General features: G+C 44.2%; 2 protein-coding genes across 2 annotated transcripts in view; one reads left to right on the plus strand and one right to left on the minus strand.

The window, feature by feature from the left end:
• The window catches only part of LOC126998643 (putative neural-cadherin 2), a 127,367-nt gene that overhangs the window by 102,297 nt on the left and 4,698 nt on the right, over positions 1–20,372 (minus strand). The gene's annotated exons all lie outside the window — the stretch shown is intronic.
• The window catches only part of LOC126998640 (RNA cytidine acetyltransferase-like), a 92,900-nt gene continuing 74,594 nt past the window's right edge, over positions 2,067–20,372 (plus strand). The window contains exon 1 of the mRNA XM_050860587.1: positions 2,067–2,333. The gene's annotated coding sequence lies outside the window, so the exon portion shown is untranslated. The remainder of the gene's footprint in view (positions 2,334–20,372) is intronic.

Here is a 20,372-nt window from a genome sequence, read left to right on the forward strand (position 1 = left end):
ACACACACACACACACACACACACACACACACACACACACACACACACACACACACACACACACACACACACACACACACACACACACACACACACACACACACACACACACACACACACACACACACACACACACACACACACACACATTCCTCCCCTGCAATATACACCAGCTAGCTTTTCCCTTTCCTCCCTTTCCCGTCCTTTCTCTCTCTTCTCTACCGCTCCTCCTCTCCCCCCCGTTCAGCGTTCCATATTTTACTCATAACGCCTTTCCTACACTCTTTATGCTCCCTCTCTCTCACTCCCTCGTACTCCATCTAATGCCTCGGTCTTCTCTTGGCCTTCGTACCCTACTCTATGATCCTTCTAAGACCCTGTCGCTCCTGTGTACTGGGTTGTGTTAGAGTACTTCTGTGGGTCGTTAGGTCTTTGCAAATTGACAACTATGTGTATGTGCTAGCCTGGGAGACGCTCACTCCGCTCTCTTTGTACTGTTGGAAGGCTTGCGATTGGGACGTGCGGATGATGCTAAAAAGCTGTATTGGATCGCAGTAAGAAGTGTTTAAGGCTGAAACACTCCCTTAACTAGTGCTACTCAAGGTTTTATGAGAGGAGACAAAGAGAAGTTAAAGTAGGGTGGAGTTGTAGCAGTAGGAGGAGGAGTAAAGGGAGTAGTAGCAGTAGGAGTAATAGGAGGAGGAGGAGGAGGAGGAGGAGCAGAAGGAGGAGAAGGCTAATAGTCGTGGGGAAGAGAAAGAGCTCCAATACTAAAAGGAAAAGGAGGGTAAGGAGGTGGGCGTGCTGGTAATGCTAAATATTGAATGGGGTTACAGTAGCAGTAGGAGGAGGAGGAGGAGGAAGAAGAGAAGCAGAAAGAGGAAGAAGAGGAAGAAACTGATAGTCGGAGGGAGAGGAAGAGAAGCAATACTAAAAGGAATGGAGGATGAGGAGGAGCAATTCAATACCAGTATAATAGAAGAAGAGAAGGAGGAGGAGGAGGAGGAGGAAGTAAAAAAGGAATAGAGTGCCTGGGTGGTGTGGTTAAATTGGACCAGCGTGCAGGGAAGAGGAGAAAGAATCGTTAGCATAAGAAAAAAAACTACGAGACGAGAAGAAATACAGATAAAAATAAAGAAGAAGAGACAGAGAAGCAAGGGAAGAGGAAGAACCATTAGCAAAAGAAAGAAAACTACAAGAAAGACGAGAGAATTAAAATACAGGAAGAGGAGGAGGAGAAGGAGAAAGAGATGCAAGTAGGTATTGCGTTTAAATTACACGATCAAATTAGGAGGTTACCGCTCGCTTTGCCATCGGCCGGAGGGGTTAGGCAGTCTCTCGAGAGGTGATGAGTCCGAATTAACGTTCCCTCGCGTGTGTGTTTCAGGCCGAAGTGCTGGAGCCGGCGAAGGACAGTACCCACCCAACCCGCCGTGACCTCATTCAAAGGGCAGCGGGGACAGACAGACAGACAGACAGGCTCAAGGCGACTAGCGAAGAAGTAGAAAATGAAGAAGAAGGACAATACCCAGCCAACCCGCCGCGACCTCATCTAAGGGGTATTGGGGACAGACAGACAGACAGGCTCAAGGCGACTCGCGGAGAGTGTCGCAAGAAGATTGAGATGAAAATGAAGACGAAGACGAAGATGAGTAAGAGTAATATTAACAATACTAATAAGAAAATTAAGAAGCTTTGAGTCGTCTTGCAGAATGGAGGATTTTCAAGGGTGTTTTTCTTTTATTTCTGAACGAAGACATCGCTTGACCCTTACATAATAGCAACGAAGTAAATAAATCTGAACCCGTCTTTCACAGTGCATGATCTCAAAGTGTTTGCAATAGTAGTGTTATGTGTGAGTGCTTTTTACTAGTCCCTAAACGAAGAAACTACACGACCTCATATACGTTTCTACGCCGTCAGTGTGTTTTGTCTTAATACTGAAATGATACTGAAAAAAAACATTGACTCGTCGTACGTAAGGGGCAGACTCTGAAGTGCGTGTGATCATATTGTGCTTTGTGGGATTTTAGTTTTAATCCCTTAATATAGAAATCGTGGAACTGATGTTTATAGCTATGTCAGTGGTGGAGTTACAGTGGAGGAGGACTTTGAAATGTTTGTGAAAGTTGTGCTTCGTGTGATCTTCTTGAACGGGATCACTAAACAAAGGCGCTACAGAACACTTGCATATAGCTACGTTCATTCACTTCTGCACGGCTACCTGAACGCTCTTCCATGCCTCAGCCTCCCAGACCAACGCATGGGTACACTCAGCATGCCCACACCTACACTCAACGAGCCCCCCAGTCACCACGAGTCAAACATTAAAGGTACAGTCCCCATCTTTTGTTATTCAATAAGTAACTATGCATGAGTTTTACAAAAGGTCCTTTTCCCGTCTTTTATTTTAACCAAGCAACGGTGAACAACTTTAAAGGTCCTGTTCACATCTTTCATTCACCAAGTAACCATGCATGACTTCATCTCTGACCTATAACATGACCCTTAAGAATTGTGAAGTGAAGGAATAAAGGGAAAGTTAAGCGCATACACTAAGCTGCGCGTGACCTCGGTGCACATACCCGACTCACTGGGCTTTCTGGTTGACTCTAATTCACACATTCTGATTCCATGATCCAGTTTCCCGTTGTTGTGTTCTCGTAAGCTGTTTGTCATTGTAACTCCCTTATGTTTGGCCAGTGTGTGAGGGAAGGGCAGTTACGTATGTTTGGGGCACGTTATGTATGTGGCGAGAACTGATGTGTGTGTGTGTGTGTGTGTGTGTGTGTGTGTGTGTGTGTGTGTGTGTGTGTGTTTGTGTTTGTGTGTGTATGAAAGATAGAGAGATAGATAGATAGATAGATAGAAAGAGAGAAAAAAGAGAGATAGTTTGTTTGGTAGATTGATTGTTGAAAGAAAAAAAAACATGACACTACAACAACCCGTGTCATATGATGTCGAGGAGAGAGAGAGAGAGAGAGAGAGAGAGAGAGAGAGAGAGAGAGAGAGAGAGAGAGAGAGAGAGAGAGAGAGAGAGAGAGAGAGAGAGAGAGAGAGAGAGAGAGAGAGAGACAAAGTATTATATCTTCTAGATCCATAAATACTCTAAAATCCAGCGCTACCAAAACAATTAGGTACCAAAATCATTCTAATTGAAAGCTACTACTTGAATAATGGAATGCTAATTTTTATCCTAATCCAGCGCTAATTCAATCATCTGACGTTATAAAAAAAAAGGAGAATCGAGCGTATCTTCATTATTGGCGATGACTAGACCGAATCGGGTAAGCATTTAGCATGAGGAAGCGGCCCACAGGACTTCGGTCAGAGAGGGAGACAGGAGAGAGAGAAGGGGCGTGAGGGAGAGAGGAGAAGATGGGGTAACGGGCAACTTCAGAAAGGGTTGGGGAGGGATGAGAGAGAGGGAGTATAATGAGGAACCTTAGAAGGGGAGAGTGAAGGGAAGGGTTGTAACAGGCAGCCTCGGAAGGGTTGGGAAGGGGTTCCAGAGAGAGGATGTAAAGGGCGGCCTCAGATGGGGTGGGGAAGGAACGGGAAGAGAGAGAGAGAGGGGAGGAGTCTCGAAGGGGGTGTGGGAGAGCTAGGAGAGAGAGGGTGTAACAGGCAGCTTCAGAGGGGATGGAGAGGGACGAGAGAGAGAGTGTGGGAGGGTATAACGGGCAGCCTCATGCACCGTCCAATCAATCACGGGCCGGCTTTCCAATCTCCTCGACGCTTCAGGTGCCAACACTCCTGCGCCAGACTATAATAACACAATTTTCTTCCTAGCGTCATGTTGGGGGTGTTGCATCGAGCCGTTTGATCTTAATAGTGTTTTCTATACACTCGCTGGTGCTGGAGAGGCCTTGATCCCGCCCCCCTGTAAACTTGAAGTAAATACCAGTCGTCGGGTTTTGCATATAAAGGATTTTCTGGGATGGTTTTTCGTGTTTTGTGTAGAGAAAGTTATTGTTCGTGAGGGACTTTTGTGTTTTGGGGGAATTTGATGATTTTGACCATTTTTTATACTAACCAAGGAAGATAGTGACCCAGCCTTAGTAAAATAGTAAAATGTCCCCCGAAAATAGTATTCTAGCCCAGTTCTTTTAAATTTGTTCGTGAGGGAGTTTATGTACTGGGAAATTTTTATGATTTTGACCAATTCTCAAACTAGCCAAACAAGATCGTAACCCAGCCTTAGCAAATTTGTAACCTATCTCTACCATGGATTTTTTGGGATGTTGGTTTTCGTGTTTTTATTATAGGAAGTTATTGTTAGTGAAGGACTTTGTATTATGGGGGAGTGGTTAGCGTGCGGGCCTTGCATTCACGGCGCCATGGACAACGTCGATTCGAATCCCCACGCTACCACCTGGGATTTTTCAGTCACCGCCGAGTGGCCTAAGACTACCCACATGCTGTCCAGAAGACCACCATCAACCCGGACTCTAGAAAAAACCGTCCAAGTGAATGAAGAATGAGTTCCGGGGGACAGCATGAGCCAAGCATAGCTGGCGCCACTATAAAAAAAAATTGCCTGCCCCATGACAGGCTTGGGCCGACTACCAGCCCAAGTGAAGAAAGCCTAAGGGCGCTACAGGACGAGATGAAAAAAAAAAAAAAAAAGACGAGGACTCCCCCCTAAAAAGAAAAAGTAACCTAGCCCCATCATTTCAGTAACCCAGCCCCATTACATTTGTTTCCCAGCTCAACTAAATAACTTTACCAACCATTAGTAACTTAGACCCAGCCAATACTCAACCCATCATTCCCAACCCCAAACTTTACATTAAAAAAAAAAATCATTCAGTGCTACGGTTACTGAAGGGAGTGTTACATATTCTGGACGAGGACTGGCACGGAGGAGTAAAGGGCGGTGGCTGCGAGGAAGGATGGCGGCACAAAAGGCGAGGTGTTAGTGCAGGGAAGGCAGTTAGGCAGGCACGGTGGGAGGAGGGAGGGAGGGAGAGGAGGGACGCTGAGGCCGTTTGGTGCATGCGAAATGTTTCACCGATGACAATGCAGCTTGATGTGAGTGGTGGCGGCCTCTACTATCCGTCCACATTGATTCACGGCCACAAGTACGAGTTTAAGTGCCGATCTTGCATACAGGGATTAGAAATGTATTATCTAGGGGGCCAGGACCCTCCTCAGCCTCTCCTATCCGTCCTCATTGATTCACGACCACACGCACGAGTTTAAATGCCGCATTATTAAACATTTTGTCGCCCACGCGCACACACACTGGCTTTCATAGGAGTTGTGGGCCTCTCCAGGAGTAGTTTTATGACCCTGCTGGGAATTTGACAAGGCTTCTGTACCATGAACTCTTAAGAAAACACTCATAACGCATTTTACCTCTTTTTTGCCACATTATTAAAATTTCGTCGTTAGAGCGCACACATTTTTGACATGGCTTTCCTAGGAGTTGTGGGCCTCTCCAAGGGTAGTTTTATGACCTTGGTGGAAGTTTGACATGACTTCTGTACCGTGAACTCTAAGAAAGCACTCTTGAGAACGCATATTTACCTCTTTTTTGGCCTTTAGAAATAACTGATGTTAGAGTCGGTATCGTCTAAGAATACCGATCTATGTAAGTGCCGCGCTTGCATACCGGAATCAGAAATGTATCATATTGAGGGACAGAACCTTCCTCGGCCGCTCCCATCCGTCCACCTCCTTTTTGGTCCTTAGAAAAAAATGATGTGGGAGTCGGTAGCGTCTAAAAATACCGACCTAGTGCTTCTCTTGGGTACAGGGACCAGAAACATTTCACCCTGAGGGCCAACAGAACCTTCCTCGGCCAGTACAGGCTCGCGATGCAGTGGTAAGACCCCCCAGTGGTAAAAAATTCAAGGCAACACAACCACTGAGGAGAAGCAGGAACAGAGGTGACGATGTTGGCGGGACAAGGGAATCAAAAAGGAAAAACGAAAATAGAGCAAACGAAAAGGAAAATGAAGAGGGAGCAGACACAAGAGGGGACGATGGAAGCGGGAGGAGGAGCAAAAAAGGAGAAAGAATGGAGAAGAAACAAGGCGGATAGGGACAGGGGACAGCAACAAGAGGGAGAGGGAGAGCGGGGAAAGAAGAGAAAGGGGAAATAGAAAGTGACGAAAAGGAACAGAGAGGGAAGGAAGAGACGGAAAAAAACAGAAAGAGGGAGAAGATGTAGGCGGAGGAACGAACCAGAAAAAGAGGAAGAATAGACAGAAACAGGAGACAAAAATAGAGTGGAGGAGACGAAGAGAAAGAAGAAATAGAAAGTGACGAAAAGGGACAGAGAGGGAAGGAAGAGACGGAAAAACAGGATGCGGTAGAAGATGTAGGCGCAGGAGCGAACCAGAAAAGGAGGAATGATAGACATAAACAGGAGACAGAAAGAGAGTGGGAAGAGACGACGAAAGGAACCCAATAGATGATTACATAGGAAATACTGAGGATTTAATCATAGCAAAGGATCCAATTTCATAGTGACCTAGTTTATCATTAAGGGATGGGATACAGTACAGTAGTTGGTAATTGTTCTTAGTAGTTTGTTATATTAGGAAAGAAAGGAGATACGTGCGAGAAAGTGTAGCTTGTGTTACAGGAAATTGTCGGGTTATGAAGCGAATAGGGACAAAAGAAAAGGACAAAAAATGGAGCAGAAAGAAAAAGGATTAGGGACAAAGAGGAGAGACAAGAGGGAGGATGAAGGTTGGCAAAAAGAGAAAGAAAGGAAATAATAAGTGACAGAAAGAAATAGGGAGGAAAGGGAGACTAGAAAAAAATGAGAGACAAACAAGGGAGAGAAGATGTAGCCGGGGAAAAAGGAACAAAAAAAGGAGAAAAATAAAGAGACAAAACGAAGACACAGAAATAGACAGAAAGAAAAGGAATTGACACAAAACACCAAGGATAACGAAGCCGATTTAAGCGAAGCAAGGGAACGCAAATAGGAGACAAAAGAAATGAGAGAAAATGAAGAGGCAGAAATAGTCATGGAGGAAAGGAAGAAGACTTGATGCAAAAGATATGGAGCAAATACGAGATAACAGACAGAAGGGAACACAAGGAAGGAGGGGAATAGAATGCTTTAGATGAACGAATTGGAAATACTTCAGAAATATATAACAAAAGATCCGTATCATTAGTGTTATAGCTTACCAGGAATTAGGATATATATAGCACTATGATACCAGCTTATTTATATTACGAAGGTGAATTGAGACGTCAGAGGAACTGTATACAATTTGCCGCACTGAATATTGACGTGAGATGAGACAGATGTTGACGCAGCATCAATGCCATCATCTGCTTTTAAACTTCCCGTTTTCTTCTCTTTTGCCTCCTCCTCCTTGTCCTCCTCCTCTTCTTCTTCCTCCTCCTCCCTCTCGTCTCCTTCCTCTTCTCTAGTTTATATTACCTGTTTCTCCCTTTTTCCTTCTCCCTCAGCTTCTTCATGTGCCTCCCTCCTCCTCCTCCTCCTCCTCCTCCTTCTGTAGATTTTCTTCAAACACTGATTTGGAGGTGTTTGCCAATCCTCAGAAGCTCACAGTCCTCCTCCTCCTCCTCCTCCTCCTCTTCCTCCTCTTAGGTGCAATTGAAGAACTCTTTCACCACATTTCTTTCATTACTCTCTCTCTCTCTCTCTCTCTCTCGTAACCTAAATAATACTTCAGGTGTGATAGATAAATAATCAAACAAGGAACTTCAATTCTTCAAACAATATAATTTTTTTAAACGCATCCTCTCTCTCTCTCTCTCTCTCTCTCTCTCTCTCTCTCTCTCTCTCTCTCTCTCTCTTGCCCTCTCTCGCTTCTTCCTCATCCACATTCTCCTCCTTCTCATCATCATCATCATCAGTATCATCACCATCCAGCATCTATCCATGAGACTGTGTTCGTCGTAGCAAATAAAAAAATATATATACTATGAAGCTTAAAAAGATATCATGAAACTGTTTCGTCGCCGCATCATATTATATAACTTCAATGTTGTTAGTCCCGCAAATTGAAAAATATATAAAAAATCGTTTGGCCCGTCAGAACAGGGACAGGAAAAAAAGTATCGTACGTATGGGATCAGGCAGAAATGGTAGGGAAATGCATGGAAAGTATTAGCTACACGGGGAAGGTATTATGGTAAAAATTTTGAACGTAGGAATAGTAATGGGAGGAATGGTAGGATAAGTAGGAATAATGATAGTAGGAAAAGGGTTGTAGAATAATAGTCGCATGTGGGAAATAGTTGAAAATGATGAAATGATAGGAAGATGCTTGTAAAATAATAGTCGCATGTGGGAAATACTTTAAAATGATGAAATTATCGGAAAATGCTTGTAAAATATAAGTCGTAGGTAGGAAATTATAAGTAAAATGCTGAAATGTTAAGGAAATGTTTAAAAAAAATTGTTGTAGGTAGAAATCACTGTGTTAAAACTGCAGGAAAAGTATGAAAATGCTTAAATAATAAATCGTACATGCAGAAGCGTGTTAAAATGATGATATGTTAAGGAAATGCTTTAAAAAAATAGTTGTAGGTAGAAATCACTGTGTTAAAACTGCAGGAAAAGTAGAACAATGCTTAAAAGATAAATCGTAAATGCCGAGGCGTATGTTAAAATGCTGAAATGGGAGGAAAAATCTTAGTAGAAAAATCATAACTGGAAAATAGTATGGCAAAAGGTTGAAAAGGAAGGAATATTCTTGTAAAATAAAAGTCATGGGTGGAAACTGATATAGCAAGGTGTTGGTATAGTAAAGAAACGCTTAAGAATTTTCACTCGAAGCTAGAAAATAAGAACAGAAGGTACGTGAAAAGCAAGGCGAATATTGTGAACGATCTATCTATGGCGGCAAGAACACCTACAAATTTAAGAAAGCATAAAGTCTTTACTCCCTCCGCTGCAATTGGCATGGATTTCCCCTTCACTGGCACCCTGGTAACATATACTGCCAGGTCTTTCTCTGCCTCTGTGGTGGATAGTGGAGTGTTTCCCATGTGATATTGGTATGCTGGATTTACCCTCACAAGGTGTATGACTTTATATTTCTCTTCATTGAATTGTAGCAGCCACTCTTTTCTCCACCTCTGTAGCTTGGTGATGTCTTCTTGTAGGAAATCCGCATCCAAGGGTTTAATTAATTCTTCCCTTATTTTTCACTTTTCCTTTTCCATTCTGTCGTTTTGTTTCTCTTATTAACTTCCTCCATCCCTTTTCTTCCCTTCTTTCTTTTTTCCTGTCTCAGTCACGTTTAGCACCAACACACGCGGAGTAGCTAACAGTGTGAAGCCAGACCAGTCCCCTATAGAGAGAGTATATAAATCCTTCCTCAGGACGCAATGTAATATGAAAACTGACCCATACAAGCGCCAGGAGCAAATACAGGGTCCAGTCCTTCTAGTTTTCGTTTATTCTCGATTCACTCGTTCGAAAAGTGGTCCATTTTTATTTTTTGTCCGATTGTACTTTTGACCCACGGCGGAATTAATTAACACATGTTCACTACCATATGTTCGGTTTGCATTTTACTTTTCTCTCTCTTTTTTTCTCTTTTGTTTCTCTCTCTCTCTCTCTCTCTCTCTCTCTCTCTCTCTCTCTCTCTCTCTCTCTCTCTCTCTCTCTCTCTCTCTCTCTCTCTTTTTCCTTCATTTGCATTTGCCGTCTTGTCTTACCTTTAAACAAAACTCCTCCTCCTCCTCCTCCTCCTCCTCCTCCTCCTCCTTTTCCTCCTCTTCCTCCTCCCGATTTATTAGTCTCATGTTCCTGTTAGTTCCATCTCAGCATTTCCATTAAACCAGCCACTCAGCGTTGGGGAGGAGGAGGAGGAGGAGGAAGAAGAAGAGGAGGAGAAAGGAGCGGTAGGGAGTCTGTCATATAATGCACCCCCTCAAGCTCAAGTTCCAATGCGACGGAGATGAGCAACGAGGTCGAGCGCAGCTATAGCGTATATACCCAACTTCACCTTTGCCTCTACACTCACGCCCTCTATAACATGCGGTGCCGGTGGTGTGTTGAAAATGGTGTTATTACGATCAAGCTGTAAAAAGCAAGGAAGTGGTCTAGTGCGAAGAAAACGGGACTTGATTTGCTATTGGTTCAGGGTAAACTACAACATTTGGACTTAGATGGTGGACTGAGCAAGGTAAGAAAATAATAGCTAATATATACGGTTATGGGTGAGGGGAAGCGTCGTAAAGAATCAAGAGCAGCGAAGATCTTACAAGAGGCGAGGAAAAGGGAAAAAAAACTAAGAGAAGAAAAGAAGAGGGAATCGGTGTAGAAAAGGAAGCTTGCTGTGGATGAAGGGTGAGTTAGGAAAAGGGAAAGATGACTATAGGAAAGAAAAAAAAAACAGAAAACGGAGTAGAAAACAAGACTAGCCACCCAACTCATGAAACTACGATGCCCTCTCGCTCCCCTCCTCAAAAATCTGCCAAAATTAATGGTCCTGTGGGTGAGGGGAAGCGTCGAAACAAACCATGACCGGGGTAAGATCGTAGAGGAGGAGAGTAGAAGGGAAAGAATACTATACTTGAACTAACGTGGCGTGAAGAAAACGAGCTATTCTTAAGGGTGGACGCTTGTATATGAAACGAAGTATGGGAAGGGAAGGACGGGAGGAGAACAATGCGGTAGGCAAGAGTGAGGGAAAGGAAGGGAAGGGTTGACTGGAAGTAGATCAGGTAGGAAACGAAAAGGTGTCGAAGGTAAGAGATAGGGAAAGGAAGGGAAGGGTTGACTGGAAGTAGATCAGGTAGGAAACGAAAAGGTGTCGAAGGTAAGAGATAGGGAAAGGAAGGGAAGGGTAGATTGGAAGTAGATCAGGTAGGAAACGAAAAGGTGTGGAAGGTAAGAGACAGGGAAAGGAGGGAAGGGTAGATTGGAAGTAGATCAGGTAGGAAACGAAAAGGTGTGGAAGGTAAGAGACAGGGAAAGGAGGGAAGGGTAGAGTGGAAGTAGATCAGGTAGGAAACGAAAAGGTGTGGAAGGTAAGAGACAGGGAAAGGAAGGGAAGGGTAGATTGGAAGTAGATCAGGTAGGAAACGAAAAGGTGTGGAAGGTAAGGGATAGGGAAAGGAAGGGGCAAGTAGATTAGAAGTAGACGAAGAGAGAAAAAGACATGTAGAAGATGGAAAGAGGAAAAGACGAAAGAATAGAACATAATATGATAGGAAAAGAAACCACGTGATTAGCAAAGTTGTATACGATGACAAGAGCGTTAACAGTTTAAGAAAGGGAACAGAGAGAGAAAATCAGAGGAGGAGGAGGTTAGAAGTAAATGAAGCAAGGAAAAGGCATGCTAAAAGGGAGAAGAGGAAGACAGGAGAGGTTTATTCATTGACATCAAAGAAGGAAGACCATAAGGAAATGAAATAGAGGAGATGGAAGGAAAGAGAAGGAAAGATTAGAAGCAGATGAAGGGAAAAAAAGACGAAAGTTTAAATTATCACAGCAAAGAAGGACGAACGAAAGGAAAACAAAATAGAAAGCAAAATCACAGAATGGGGACATAAAACAGTTCCAAAGGATTATTAAGTTTTGGTACGAGAGAAGTCTTATAATATGAGTTTTAGAAAGGAGGCAATACAGACGAAGCACCTCAGACCCATTCAAGACTTTACCAGTGGACGAAACGGGTGAAATACTGAAGTTACGAGTTCAGTCTTGCATTAGGAAGTTGAACAGCCAGCACAGGGATGATCTTAGACTCCAAGACACCTCTCCACCCGAAACTGACCTCTCTTCTGCCCTCTCGTTCTTTTTTTTTTTGTGTGTGTTCAGAGCAGCATATAGCAAGCCTCTTTTTATTGTTGTTATGCTTTGCCCTTGAACTGCCTCTGTTGTTGTGATAAAAAAAGTAGCCTTGTGCAGAGAGGTCGCGGGAAGGAGGATGGAGGAGATGGAGACATGTAATTAGGAAGGGAAACAAAATTGCAACGTACTTAAAGAGATACAGACGAGTCAATTAGGGGAAGCGAACTGATGAAGCGAAATACCTTTGAAGCTACTCTGTTCAGTGGGGCAAAGGAAGGAAGAGGAGGAGGAGGAGGAGGATGAAGAGGGAAAAAAGAGGAAACTTTAAGAGATCACAGGAGGAGAAGAGGGTAGCCAATGAAGGAAATGAAAGGACGACGAGAGGGAAGTGGAAGATGAAAAGCCAAATGGTGTGAAGATGAAAGGAAGAAGAGGAAAAAGAAAGCAAATACGAAATCGTGATTGGCCGAATACGACTATATGAACACACACACACACACACACACACACACACACACACACACACACACACACACACACACAGTCTCTCTCTCTCTCTCTCTCTCTCTCTCTCTCTCTCTCTCTCTCTCTCTCTCTCTCTCTCTCTCTCTCTCTCTCTCTCTCTCTCTCTCTCTCTCTCTCTCTCTCTCTCTCTCTCTCTCTCAACCAGAATTATTTTTTTTAGCATTATCCTCAAGACTCATTTCGAAGCATCTTTCCTCTTGTCTGACGTCTGGTATGGGTAGTGCAGTAGTAGTAGTAATAGTAGTAGTAGTAGTAGTGATTGTAGTAGTGTGGTGAGGTGTGGTGATCCGTGGGAAGGTCTTACTAAGTGCCAGACTTTAGGGGAAACACGAGTAGCTTCATGCCCTTAATACTTGCCCTGTAACATCAACTTTTCATGCTCTCCCCATAGTCAGCTCTCTCTAAAGACATAACAGGTGAAGGTCTTAAGAAGGGCTTGCCTCTAGGGGGAACACGAGTAGCTTGATGCCTTTAATATTCTCCCTAGAACGCCTACATTTCACCTTCCCCTCTACCCTTCAATGACTGCCAGAGGAACGGGGAAGAAATTAATGGGAACACAGATAGATTTAGGCCTTTAATATTTTCTCTAGAACGCCTACTTTCTACGTCCTCCTCCATCCTCCAATGAGCGCCAAGGGACAGAAAGAAATTAATTAAGGCCTGGTGAGGGTTTTTCATGCGTGACGGGCACCCAGACGGACACCTGAAGGCTCTATCAATGGTTGTCGATATTGGAAAAAGAAACCTTATTATTTTTTGGTCTGGGTGTGTCGTAAGTACGGTATATTTATTTTATTGGAAACTATTAATGACACTCTTACACTTCTCTATTATCACGGTCCTTTTTTTCAGTAAAGGAAGCAGGTCAAGGGTAAAAGATATATTGGGGGAAAAAAGCCCACTAATCACTGCACCTATAAAAAAATGTATAGATGAGTGCCCAAAAGAGAGGTCACTTTCGGGTGCCACTTTATATATCATTGTTAAGTTCACTAGAGTATGTCATTCTTTAGTTCAGCAGAGTATATATCGAAATGCGCAGATTAATATATAAATATCAGTCTAGTTTCTGCATTGTTAATTATTTTTAGTCTGTGTCTTTGTCATGATTAAAACTTCACGTGTACTTATTTTAATACAATAGATTAACGACACTTCTGTTATCATTTCACTGTTTAAATCATTGTTAAGCCCAGCAGAGTATATCGAATTGCCGCGGACTAATGTATATATGCCGGTCCAGGTTCTGCTTTATTGATTATATTTTGTCTGTGTGTCTTTCGTTATCAAGACTTCATGTATACTTATTAACAACACTTTTCTATTTTCACTTCACTGTATAAGTGTATATATCACTGTTAAGTTCACTGTAGTATATCGGATTCCCGCAGACTAATGCATATATACGGCAGTCACTCCTCGTTCTGCACTGTTAATAACGATTCTCTATTATCACGGCACTGTATATATCGTTCAACCCAATAGAGTATGTATGGGATTGCCGCAGACTATTGTATATACGTCATTTAGTCCCGGCTCTGCACTGTTTACGCCAGACATCTCTCTCTATTGTGGGTTCGGAATCAGTCCCCGGCGAGAAGCACCCAGCACAGGTTGTCATCGGCAGGCGGAACATAATGGGACGCGGGAGAAGATGAAGACAAAGGAGACGAGTGTTTTTAATAGACGAGACAGGTCCTTCACGACACACAAAGGGGTAAATTTTCCTCTGAGAAACGTTCCCTGTGTCACCGAGAAAGAGACAGATAGATAGGTAGGTAGTGAGTGAGAGAGAGAGAGAGAGAGAGAGAGAGAGAGAGAGAGAGAGAGAGAGAGAGAGAGAGAGAGAGAGTGAGAGTGTGAGTGTGTGTGCGTGTGCATGTGTATGTGTGTAGGTGGTTATGGCTTTGTGTTAACGTGGGTTGTTTTAGGATGTGACAAGAGAAAAATAAAAAGAAGAAAAAAAAGGAAGCGAAAACGTAAGAGAAAAGGAGGAAAAAGAGAAGGAGGGGGAGGAAGAGAAGGATAAAGAGAAAAATATAGAGAAAGAGACAAATAACGAAAAAGAGAAAGGGAAATAGAAAGAGGAAGAGGAAGAGGAAGACTGGCAGAAAGAAAAAGAGGACGAATAGGAGGAGGGGAGGAAAGTTCAAAACGAAACAACGCATACAATTAAACATGAAATTGCTCTAAAATTTGGGCACGCGAGCGGCCGGCGAAGGGACGAAAAATTAACACTAAAAACCGCTGGTCCGCGTCCGCCTCGTGCCTCTCCCCGGCCCGCCGCTGCACGCCTCCGTCTCGCCGCAGGGCCGCGAGATTCGTGCCGCTGTGACAATTAGCTCCATTAAAATTTTGGTCCTGCACAGTTGTCCCCTGACCGCCGCCCCTTAAAGACTTTCCTTATATAGATGGATAGATAGATAAATAGATAGATAGCTAGATATGTAGACAGATACGTAGATAGATACATAGATAGATCAATAAACAGAGAGGATAGATGGATTAGTAGATAGATGAATTAGAGAAACTGTAAGATAGATAGAGAGGTAGATATATGAATGAGAAACTGCAATAACCCACTAAGAAAATCTCATAGCGTAACACCGCTGAAGTTTCACATTACCGAATTTTTTCACTGCCTTATTGTAGTTTCTCCGAGATATCTTTACACCGTATGTGCCACTGCAGGTTAATTAGCAGCGCCTTTACCTACCACGAGTGTGAGCGGGGTCACCTTCACCTTCATGTCCACAGTGCGGGGCCGGCGCATCAGGCTTAGGCCGCAGAAGTGGGCTTAGGCGCGGTGATCTTTTAGCTAATTGGCGGCTCAGTTGGTTTGCTGCCCTGATTCCTACACAGAAGGCCCTCCGCCACGACTTGATGGGTATTTTGATACTTGTTTTAGGGAGTTGAGCGTGGGAGAGTGGAAGCCCTGTGTGCATATGTTACTGTTGGTCTCTTTGTGTGAGTGTACTCGCGCGCCTGTGTGTGTGTGTGTGTGTGTGTGTGTGTGTGTGTACGTACTCACTGCCACCTAATTCCTATCTGCCGTGCCGTGATGAGCTAGCACGTGAGCGAAAGTATTATTAACCCAGCAATAAGCGTGGCCGGCAGGATGAGTTGTGAGGGCACGGGCGGGGGAGGAGGGAATGGCGGAGAGCTGGAGTAGGAAGGGGAGGGGAGGAGAGGGGACGTACTGGGGAACGGCGGAGAGGAGAGATGGAAGGGAAAGGGAATGGGGCGAGGGAGGAGGAGGAGCGGGCCAGGCGACGGTGGAGAACTGGAGTAGGAGGGAAAGGGAGAGGGAGGGTACGGGCCGGGGGATTGGGGAGTAGAGACCCGGAGTATTTGGAGGAGAGGGAGGGAAAGGGAAGCGGAGGAGAGGGGAAAGGGACGGACGGGGTTATGGTGGAGAGGAGAGCGTGGGTAGGATGTGGAGGGTGAGCGTAGGAGGAACAGGGGGTAGGTGAGGAGGGAAAGGAAAGCAGAGGAGAGGGGAAAAGGACGGACGGGGTTATGGTGGAGAGGAGAACGGGGATAGGATGGGGAGGGTGAGGTAGGAGGAACAGGGGGTAGTTATAAAATAGAATGAAATGGCGCCATTCATTTCGAAATCATTCAGTTTGGTGGCGCTTTTGGAATGGCCAATGGATCACCTCCGCATAATGCATTTACGGGTCTTTTTCGCTTCGTTTCCCCTGCGAGGCAAATGATAGGCAGGTAGGTGTACATCGACGTTATCTGTAAATCTCAGCCTCTTCTTGCACGTGTTGAACCAGCGCGAACTTTAAGCCAACAAGTGGTTTCGTTATATATCAAAACAGAATCACTTCAACATATTTTAAAGCCTCTCTGAACCCTCACATGAAATCCAGACATTCTCTCGTCTCATTTTCTTTTCTCTTATCTTCTCTCTTCCACTCCTCGTCTTTCCCTTTCGTTCTCTGTTCACGTTTCAAACCAGTGGGAACCTTAAAACAACGAGTGGGTTCGTTATAAAACAAAAGAAAATCTCCTCAACGAATTCTAAGGCCCCTATGAACATGCACGTAAAATCCAAACAATCTTTTCCCTTTCTTTCTCTTATTTTATCTCTTCCACGCCTCGTCTTTCCCTCTCTCCTCCGTTCCTGCTTCTCCCACCACTCTCCTCGTTACCACGCCACCCTGCGAGGGGGAAGTCCGCTTTGGGTGTAGTTTTTGCGCTCTCATGTGACTCCCAATTCTCCCCCTCGCTGCAGAGAGTTGAAAGACCGAGAGAGAAAGAAAGCGAGTGAGGGTTGGTAAAAAATATTGATAAAAGTATGCATGCTTGCGAATGAGGTGTGAAGAGAGAGCGGTGAGGCCCCATGGGAGAGGATAAAGAGAGGCGTGGGGAGAGGGGAGAGAGTGAGTGAGTGAGAGAGTGAGTGTGTGTGTGAGGGAGGTAGATAAAAAGGCTCCCCGCTGCTGTACGAATAAAGATGAGACAAAGGAGCGGGTGGAGCGAGGGAGATAAGAAGGAGAGGGAGAAAAAGATAAGTACACACACACACACACACACACACACACACACACACACACACACACACACTAACATTGATGGGTTCGTTCTTATATTCCTCGACGGAGTATTTCTCTTTTTTGTTTTTGTTACTGTAAGAAATTTTAGGTATATATGATTTATTCCTCGACTTTATTTTGTTTGAGAGATCGGATACCTTTCAAAAACTTCATCGATAGTTATTTCTTTGTTGAGCAGGATATGAATGGGTTGTTGTTGTTTTTTTCAATAGCATGATCAGAACGCATCCAAAATTTTTCGATATACATTTCAAGGTTGAGTAAGGTACGTTTTTTTTTCTCTTTCAGTAATAATATTGTTGCGATTGATATTGATAGTGGTAGCGGTGAAGCTGATAACAGGCCTAAGAAAAACAAACAGAGACAACCAGAGACGGATACCCAGATAGCGATAGCATAGAAGAATCAGAAATCCATGTATCATCTGTCAAGTACGGATTTGATATATATTTTCAGCATCAATATTGTCCTTCTTGGTGTATTTGGTGGTCGCTATAAAGCCGGCACTGGCACACATAACCGAAAACCCACGTATCCATAAAACACAAGCTTGATATATGACAGTGCCCTTTTATACCACCAATCTCGGCAGTCTGTCATATATGCTTCCCTCCCTCCCCCTCTCTTCCTTCCTCCTCGTCGTCATCGTCCCCTGTTGCCCTCTCTTACGACTTACTGCGCCGGCGGGTCGAAACGAGAAGGAAATGGAGGTAAAAGCCAAGCTGATTGCCTTCTCCTGCTTTAAAGGGGGCGGACGAAGGGGGGAAGGGAGCGGAAAGGGAAAGGGACAAATTACCACTGACGAAGTTAATGTGTGTGCGCCTTTGTGTCTTTTTGGGTGTCTGTGTACTTGTCTCTCTGCCTGTTTCCGTTGATGATCTAAAAGTGCGTGCTTCTCTTTGTCTCCCTGCTTGTCTCTGCTTGCCAGTCCCCCTGTCTGCCCTGCTGAACTAAAAGTGTGTGCTTTTCTGTATCTGTCTGGGTGTCTGTCTCCTTGTCTGTCCGTCTGTCTGCCCTGATGATCTAAAAGTGTGTGTATTTCTGTTTTTGTTGCCTTGTCTGTCCGCTTGTCCGTCCGTCTGTCTGCACTGATGAACTAATAGTGTGTACGTCTCTGTGTCTGTCCGCCTGCCTCTCCGCCCGTCCGTCCACTCTTCAAGCCTCACTGACGGTTAACTATTTCCGTGTGCCCGCGAGTGGCCTGAAATCGCCGACATGTTGCTCCGTTAATTCAAATTTTGATGGCCACTTTGCGCAGGCGAGGCCCCAGGGGAGAGGGAGAGTGCGTGACCGAGGAGGAAAGTAAAGCCAATATAAAAATGATAATAATTCCCGCCCACGTCCGAAGAGGGAGAGGAAGGCAAGCAGATAGATAGATAGACATGCAGGCAGAGAGACAGACAGACAGACACTGACAGACAGACAGACAGACAGACAGACAGCCACGCGGGAAGGCAGTGAGAATCTTGAAGCGGTAAGAAAGAAAGGGAATCAAAGAAGGGAGAGAGGAAGGCTGGGAGAGAGAGAGAGAGAGAGAGAGAGAGAGAGAGAGAGAGAGAGAGAGAGAGAGAGAGAGAGAGAGAGAGAGAGAGAGAGAGAGAGAGACAAACAGACAGACATACAGACAGACACATGCAGAAATACACTCCCAGGCACCACACACATAGAAAGAGAAATAGAGAGTGAGAGAGAAAATAAAATGAAAGAAAAAGAAAAAGAGAAAGAGAAAGAGCCCTCTTCAGGTATTTGCCACCAGCATGTATCAGAGCCGAGTCTTGCGTCCCCTCGCGGCCTTGTGCCTGGTTTTGGTGCTGAAGGGGCTGGCTGGAGGTTGTCGCGCCGCCCCCCACACACACGCAGCTGTCTCCTCTCCGTCCCCTAACTGTCTGGCATAAGCTGGGTCAGGGCCGCGTTACCCCACATCCTTAGTGTCCTTGCGGTATTATATTCGTGCGTTTCCCGATAAACATGAGTCGGAACTAATGCTGGGAAAACATTTTAGTGATGGCAGTTAGTGAGAGAGAGAGAGAGAGAGAGAGAGAGAGAGAGAGAGAGAGAGAGAGAGAGAGAGAGAGAGAGAGAGAGAGAGAGAGAGAGAGAGAGAGAGAGAGAGAGAGAGAGAGAGAGAGAGAGAGAGAGAGAGAGAGAGAGATGAAAAGGTAGACAGACTATTTGATACAGCCCTGGCATTTTTATCTTATCACAACTTTCGTCTATTAATTGCTCTTTTCCTCCACTGTAAAGTAAAAAAAAATATAAGACGAGTATATTAAGTGCTGGGAAGACTTTTTAGTGATGGCAATTCGGTGTCTGACTACAACAACAACAACAACAACAACAACAACAACAACAACAACAACATTAGATACAGCACTCTCATTATAATTTTATCACCACCTCCGTCCATTAACTGCTTTTTTTCTTCTCTGTAAAATAAAGAAATATGACGAGTATGTTGAAAAAAATGCTCCGAAATTAATATTCTAATTATTATCATAGTGGCCATTTCCAAGTCATTGAGACAGCACTGAAACAAACCATTTAACCATATAAAGAAGAAAAAAAGCCTCCTGAACGCTATTGTATATTTCACTGTCGACAAAGCAGTGTGTAACGGGGCTTAGGGTTACCCGGGCAATGACGCGGAAAACTCTACGGACGCAGCCAACCGGGTTTACATTACAGAGCGGCCCCTATGATGGACAATACGAACATCCTAGGGCAACAACTCAAGCCATAACTCAGGCTCGTAAATGTTTGTTTATCTAAGGGAACCAATGAGTCATGAATATATGGCTTAGAACTCACGCCGACACCAGTAGGAAGCGGCCAGTTCACCCAAAGCCAGGCGCACGTTGCTCTGAAGAAGGATGCGATATGATCTTATAAACCATTCAGATTTTAACTTACAGAACATCTTACCTATGATCTGGATATACCATCACGTACAGGAGAATAGTTTTTATAGGTAGAAGTGGTTTGATACAGTACTGATACAATAACTCGCAAATGAGAAAGAGAAGAAGAGTAAAAGAAAAAGAGCGAAGGAATAGGAAAAACTGGGAAAGGGAAAAGAGAGAAACGACAAAGATTACAATGAGGGAAGAAAGAATTAAAAGAGGGAAGGAAAAATAAAGGAATGAAAGAGAAAAAGGGAGAGTAAAAGAAAGAAAGAAAGCAAAAAGGAAAGAAGGTAAGAAAGAAGAAAATGAAAAAGAAGGAGAAAAACGGATAGATGGATAGGAAGGTATATATATAGATAGAGACAGAGACAGAGACAGAGCGAGAAGAAGAAAAAAAATGTTATAATCAGATACATTTCAGCGCTTTGATCCGTGCATAACCATCGACGCTGAAAACATTAGCCAACGCGACGACGGAAACGAAGCATCAAAACGACCTAATTATTTACTAAATTAATGAGAGAGAGAGAGAGAGAGAGAGAGAGAGAGAGAGAGAGAGCAGCTTACAGCCAGACAGCCGGACAGACAAACAGACACACGTACATACACACATTCATACACACACACACA

The sequence above is a fragment of the Eriocheir sinensis genome, chromosome 14, assembly GCF_024679095.1.
Source record: "Eriocheir sinensis breed Jianghai 21 chromosome 14, ASM2467909v1, whole genome shotgun sequence".
Lineage (NCBI taxonomy): Eukaryota > Metazoa > Arthropoda > Malacostraca > Decapoda > Varunidae > Eriocheir > Eriocheir sinensis.